This window comes from Arachis hypogaea, chromosome 13, assembly GCF_003086295.3.
Source record: "Arachis hypogaea cultivar Tifrunner chromosome 13, arahy.Tifrunner.gnm2.J5K5, whole genome shotgun sequence".
NCBI classification, from domain to species: Eukaryota; Viridiplantae; Streptophyta; class Magnoliopsida; order Fabales; family Fabaceae; genus Arachis; species Arachis hypogaea.
Genome location: NC_092048.1, coordinates 90,594,235 through 90,601,123, shown reverse-complemented (window position 1 = coordinate 90,601,123; position 6,889 = coordinate 90,594,235). Strand labels below are relative to the sequence as shown.

The following is a 6,889-nucleotide window of genomic DNA, read 5'->3' as shown; positions in this document are numbered from 1 at the left end:
TGCCCAATTCTGGCGTCCAGCGCCAGAATAGGATCAAAAGCTGGAGTTGAACGCCCAAACTGGCACAAAAACTGGCGTTCAACTCCACAAATGGTCTCTGCACGTGAATTACTTAAATCTCAGCCCAGCACACACCAAGTGAGCCCCAGAAGTGGATCTCTGCATCATCCATCATAGTTTACTCATTTTTTGTAAACCTAGGCTACTAGTTTAGTATTTAAACAACTTTTAGAGACTTATTTTGCATCTCATGACATTTTTAGATCTAAACTTTGTACTCTTTGACGGCATGAGTCTCTAAACTCCATTGTTGGGGGTGAGGAGCTCTGCTGTGTCTCGATGAATTAATGCAAGTATTTCTGTTTTCTATTCAAACACGCTTGTTCCTATCTAAGATGTTCATTCGCGCTTAACTGTGATGAAGGTGATGATTTGTGACACTCATCACCATTCTCAACCCATGAACGTGTGCCTGACAACCACCTCCGTTCTATATCAGATTGAATGAGTATCTCTTAGATCTCTTAATCAAGAATCTTCATGGTATGAGCTAGAATTGATGGCGGCATTCATGAGAATCCGGAAAGTCTAAACCTTGTCTGTGGTATTCCGAGTAGGATTCAAGGATTGAATGACTGTGATGAGCTTCAAACTCCTGAAGGCTGGGCGTTAGTGACAAACGCAAAGGAATCAAGGGATTTTATTCCAACCGGATCGAGAACCAACCGGTGATTAGCCGTGCTGTGACAGAGCGCGTGAGCGTAGTTTTCACTGGAAGGATGGAAGGTAGCCATTGACAACGGTGATCCACCAACACACAGCTTGCCATAGGAGGACGTGCGTGCGTGAACAAGAAGACAGAGGAAAGCAGAGATTCAGAAGACAAAGCATCTCCAAAACTCCAACATATTCTCCATTACTGCATAACAAGTAACCTTTAATCCATGCTCTCTTGTCTATTTACAATTCAACTGATAAACATAATTGACTTCCTGAATAAGATTTACAAAATAACCATAGATTGCTTCAATCCAACAATCTCTGTGGGATTCGACCCTTACTCACGTAAGGTATTACTTGGACGACCCAGTGCACTTGCTGGTTAGTGGTACGAGTTGTGAAAAGTGTGATTCACAATTTGTGCACCAATAAGATTCCTGGAATTCATATTAAAAATTTTGGAATCCTTATTTTTTCTTTTTCAAAATGATTTTCAAAAATTTTAAAATAAGAATACAAAAAAAAAATCATAAAATCATAAAAATAAAAAATATTTTGTGTTTCTTGTTTGAGTCTTGAGTCATGTTATAAGTTTGGTGTCAATTGCATGTGCATCTTGCATTTTTCAAAAATTCTCATGCATTCATAGTGTTCTTCATGATCTTCAAGTTGTTCTTGGTAAGTCTTCTTGTTTGATCTTTGCATTTGCATGTTTTGTGTCTTTTCTTGTTTTTCATATGCATTCTTGAATTCTTAGTGTCTAAGCATTAAAGAATTCTAAGTTTGGTGTCTTGCATGTTTTCCTTGCATTAAAAATTTTTCAAAAATATGTTCTTGGTGTTCATCTTGACATTCAAAGTGTTCTTGGTGTTCATCTTGACATTCATGGCATTCTTGCATGCATTCATTGTTTTGATCCATAACTTTCATGCATTGCATCATTTTTCTTGTTTTTCTCTCTCATCATAAAAATTCAAAAATAAAAAAAAATATCTTTTCCTTTTTCTCTCTTAAAATTTCGAAAATTAGATTTGACTTTTTCAAAAATTTTTAAAATCTAGTTGTTTTTATGAGTCAAATCAAATTTTCAATTAAAAAAAAATCTTATCTTTTTCAAAATCTTTTTCAAAAATATAATCTTTCTTCAATTTTTTTAGTTATTTTCGAAAATTTCAAAAATATTTTTCAAAAATCTTTTTCTTAATTTTACATCATATTTTCGAAAATAACATCATCAATTAATGTTTTGATTCAAAAATTTCAAGTTTGTTACTTACTTGTTAAGAAAGATTCAAACTTTAAGTTCTAGAATCATATCTTGTGATTTCTTGTGAATCAAGTCATTAATTGTGATTTAAAAAAAATCAAATCTTTTTCAAAACTAATTTCAATCATATCTTTTCAAAAATATCTTCTTATCTTATCTTTTTCAAAAATTTGATTTCAAAATATCTTTTCTAACTTCTTATCTTCTTATCTTTTCAAAATTGATTTTAAAAATTGTTTCAACTAACTAACTAACTTTTTGTTTGTTTCTTATCTTTTTCAAAACTACCTAAATAACTCTCTCTCTCTAATTTTCGAAAATATCTCCCTCTTTTTCAAAATTTCTTTTTAATTAACTAATTATTTCAATTTTTAAATTTTAATTTTCGAAAATTACTAACATTTTTCAAAAACTATTTTCGAAAATCACTAACTCTTTTTCAAAAATAATTTTCGAAAATTCTCCTTCTCTCTCATCTTATTCTATTTATTTATTCATCTACTAACATCTCTTCCTCACATCACTCACCAAATTCGAACCCGCTCTTCCATCTGTGTTCGAATTTTTCTCTTCTTCTACTAACAATAAGGAACCTCTTTACTGTGACATAGAGGATTCCTCTTATTTTCTTGTTCTCTTCTCTTTCTTATGAGCAGGAACAAGGAAAAAGGCATTCTTGTTGAAGCTGATCCAGAACCTGAAAGGACTCTGAAGAGGAAACTAAGAGAAGCTAAATTACAACAATCCAGAGACAACCTTATTGAAAATTTCGAACAAGTAAAGGAGATGGCAGCCGAAAATAATAATAATTCAAGGAGAATGCTTGGTGACTTTACTGCACCTAATTTCAATTTACATGGAAGAAGCATCTCCATTCCTGCCATTGGAGCAAACAACTTTGAGCTGAAACCTCAGCTAGTTTCTCTAATGCAACAAAACTGCAAGTTTCATGGACTTCCATCTGAAGATCCCTTTCAGTTCTTAACTGAATTCTTGCAGATCTGTGATACTGTTAAGACTAATGGAGTAGATCCTGAAGTCTACATGCTCATGCTTTTCCCTTTTGCTGTAAGAGACAGAGTTAGAGTGTGGTTGGACTCTCAACCCAGAGATATCCTGAACTCTTGGGATAAGCTGGTCACGGCTTTCTTAGCCAAGTTCTTTCCTCCTCAAAAGCTTAGTAAACTTAGAGTGGACGTTCAGACCTTCAGACAGAAAGAAGGTGAATCCCTCTATGAAGCTTGGGAAAGATACAAAGGACTGACCAAAAAGTGTCCTACTGACATGCTTTCAGAATGGACCATCCTGGATATATTCTATGATGGTCTGTCTGAGTTATCAAAGATGTCATTGGATACTTCTGCAGGTGGATCCATTCACCTAAAGAAAATGCCTGCAGAAGCTCAAGAACTCATTGACATGGTTGCTAATAACCAGTTCATGTACACTTCTGAGAGGAATCCTGTGAGTAATGGGACGCCTATGAAGAAGGGAGTTCTTGAAATTGATACTCTGAATGCCATATTGGCTCAGAACAAAATATTGACTCAGCAAGTCAATATGATTTCCCAGAGTCTGAATGGAATGCAAGCTGCATCCAACAGTACTCAAGAGGCATCTTCTGAAGAAGAAGCTTATGATCCTGAGAACCCTGCAATAGCAGAGGTGAATTGCTTAGGTGAACCTTATGGAAACACCTATAACTCATCATGGAGAAATCATCCAAATTTCTCATGGAAGGATCAAAAGCCTCAACAAGGCTTTAATAATGGTGGAAGAAACAGGTTTAGCAATAGCAAGCCTTTTCTATCATCCACTCAGCAACAGACAGAGAATTCTGAGCAGAATCTGTCTAGCTTAGCAAACTTAGTCTCTGATCTATCTAAGGCCACTGTGAGTTTCATGAATGAAACAAGGTCTTCCATTAGAAATTTGGAAGCACAAGTGGGCCAGCTGAGTAAAAGGATCACTGAAATCCCTCCTAGTACTCTCCCAAGCAATACAGAAGAGAATCCAAAAGGAGAGTGCAAGGCCATTGACATAAGCATCATGGCCGAACCTGTAAGGGAAGGAGAGGACGTGAATCCCAAGGAGGAAGACCTCCTGGGACGTCCAGTGATCAATAAGGAGTTTCCCTCTAAGGAACCAAAGGAATCTGAGGCTCATCTAGAGACCATAGAGATTCCATTAAACCTACTTATGCCATTCATGAGCTCTGATAAGTATTCCTCTTCTGAAGAGAATGAGGATGTTACTGAAGAGCAAGCTGCCAAGTTCCTTGGTGCAATCATGAAGCTAAATGCCCAATTATTCGGTATTGAGACTTGGGAAGATGAACCTCCCTTGTTCACCAATGAACTAAGTAATTAGGATCAACTGACACTGCCTCAGAAGGGACAGGATCCTGGAAAGTTCATAATACCTTGTACCATAGGCACCATGATCTTTAATGCTCTGTGTGATCTTGGTTCAGGGATAAACCTCATGCCCCTCTCTGTAATAGAGAAACTGGGAATCTATGGGGTGCAAGCTGCTAAAATCTCATTAGAGATGGCAGATAATTCAAGAAAACAGGCTTATGGACAAGTAGAGGACGTGTTAGTAAAGGTTGAAGGCCTTTACATCCCTGCTGATTTCATAGTCTTAGATACTGGGAAGGAAGAGGATGAATCCATCATCCTAGGAAGACCTTTTCTAGCCACAGCAAGAGCTGTGATTGATGTGGACAGAGGATAATTGATCTTTCAATTAAATAAGGACAACCTTGTGTTTACAACTCAAGGATCTCTCTCTGCATCCATGGAGAGGAAGTAGAAAAAGCTTCTCTCAAAGCAGAGTCAAACAAATCCCCCACAGTCAAACTCTAAGTTTGGTGTTGGAGAGTCTCAACAAAGCTCTGAACATCTGTGAGGCTCCATGAGAGCCCACTGTCAAGCTACTGACATTAAAGAAGCGCTTGTTGGGAGACAACCCAATTTTTATTTATCTAACTATATTTTTCTTAGTTATATGTCTTTATAGGTTCATGATCATGTAGAGTCACAAAATAAATATAAAAATTGAAAACAGAATCAAAAACAGCAGAAGAAAAATCACACCCTGGAGAAAGCATCTGCCTGGCGTTCAACGCTAGAACAGAGCATGGTTCTGGCGCTGAACGCCAAAAATGGGCAGTATCTGGGCGCTGAACGCCCAAAATGGGCATCTTCTGGGCGCTGAATGCCAGAATTGCACCCTAGAGAGGAGCTGGCGCTGAACGCCCAGAACAAGCATGGTTCTGGCGTTCAACGCCAGAAATGGGCAACAAATGGGCGTTGAACGCCCAAAATGGGCACCAACCTGGCACTGAACGCCCAGAGTTGTGTGCAAGGGCATTTTGCATGCCTAAATTGGTGCAGGGATGTAAATGCCTTGACACCTCAAGATCTGTGGACCTTACAGGATCATCTCAGGATCTGTGGACCCCACAGGATCCCCACCTTCCTTCCTCATAATCCTAGTTTTTTCCACATCTTCTTCTTCATCTATTCCTTCTTCTTTTGCTCGAGGGCGAGAAACATTCTAAGTTTGGTGTGGTAAAACAATTATGTAAAGGATCTATAGCTCAGTGGTAGAACATGTGGCCGCAAATCAAGAGATCCCTGAGATACCTCAGGGGATGCACTTCCCTCCACATGGTTATTGGAAGCAACTGAGGATAGAAATACCAAAAATCACTAGGAATCAAGCCACAAAGGCAAGGAATAGACATAGAAGAGCTCAAGAACATTATTGGTTCCTCAAGAAGGAAATGCCATCATCACTAAGGTGGACTCATTCCTTGTTCTTACTTTCTCTGTTTTTCGTTTTCTATGTTAAGTGCTTATCCATGTTTGTGTCTTCATTACATGATCATTAGTAGTTAGTAACCATGTCTTAAAAGTTATGAATGTCCTATGAATCCATCACCTCTCTTAAATGAAAAATGTTTTAATTCAAAAGAACAAGAAGTACATGAGTTTTGAATTTATCCTTGAACTTAGTTTAATTATATTGATGTGGTGACAATGCTTCTTGTTTTCTGAATGAATGCTTGAACAGTGCATATGTCTTTTGAAGTTGTTGTTTAAGAATGTTAAATATGTTGGCTCTTGAAAGAATGATGACAAGGAGACATGTTATTTGATAATCAGAAAAATCATAAAAATGATTCTTGAAGCAAGAAAAAGCAGCAAAGAACAAAGCTTGCAGAATAAATAAATAAATAAATATATAGAAAGAAAAAGCAAGCAGAAAAAGCCAAAAGCTCTTAAAACCAAGAGGCAAGAGCAAAAAGCCAATAACCCTTAAAACCAAAAGGCAAGGGTAAATAAAAAGGATCCCAAGGCTTTGAGCATCAGTGGATAGGAGGGCCTAAAGGAATAAAATCCTAGCCTAAGCGGCTAAACCAAGCTGTCCCTAACCATGTGCTTGTGGCGTGAAGGTGTCAAGTGAAAACTTGAGACTGAGCGGTTAAAGTCAAGGTCCAAAGCAAAAAAAGAGTGTGCTTAAGAACCCTGGACACCTCTAATTGGGGACTTTAGCAAAGTTGAGTCACAATCTGAAAAGGTTCACCTAATTATGTGTCTGTGGCATTTATGTATCCGGTGGTAATACTGGAAAACAAAGTGCTTAGGGCCACGGCCAAGACTCATAAAATAGCTGTGTTCAAGAATCATCATACTGAACTAGAAAAATCAATAACACTATCTGAACTCTGAGTTCCTATAGATGCTAATCATTCTGAACCTCAATGGATAAAGTACGATGCCAAAACTATTCAAGAGGCAAAAAGCTATAAGTCCCGCTCATTTAATTGGAGCTATGTTTCATTGATAGTTTGGAATTTATAGTATATTCTCTTCTTTTTATCCTAATTGATTT

At 37.4% G+C, this 6,889-nt stretch overlaps 1 non-coding gene across 1 annotated transcript; it reads right to left on the bottom strand.

The window, feature by feature from the left end:
* Positions 1 to 3,169: 3,169 nt before the first annotated feature.
* Positions 3,170 to 3,277, bottom strand: LOC112739002 (small nucleolar RNA R71). Its single transcript, XR_003169945.1, has one exon. It is a non-coding gene; the product is annotated as a small nucleolar RNA R71 (small nucleolar RNA).
* Between the last annotated feature and the right edge of the window lie 3,612 nt (positions 3,278 to 6,889).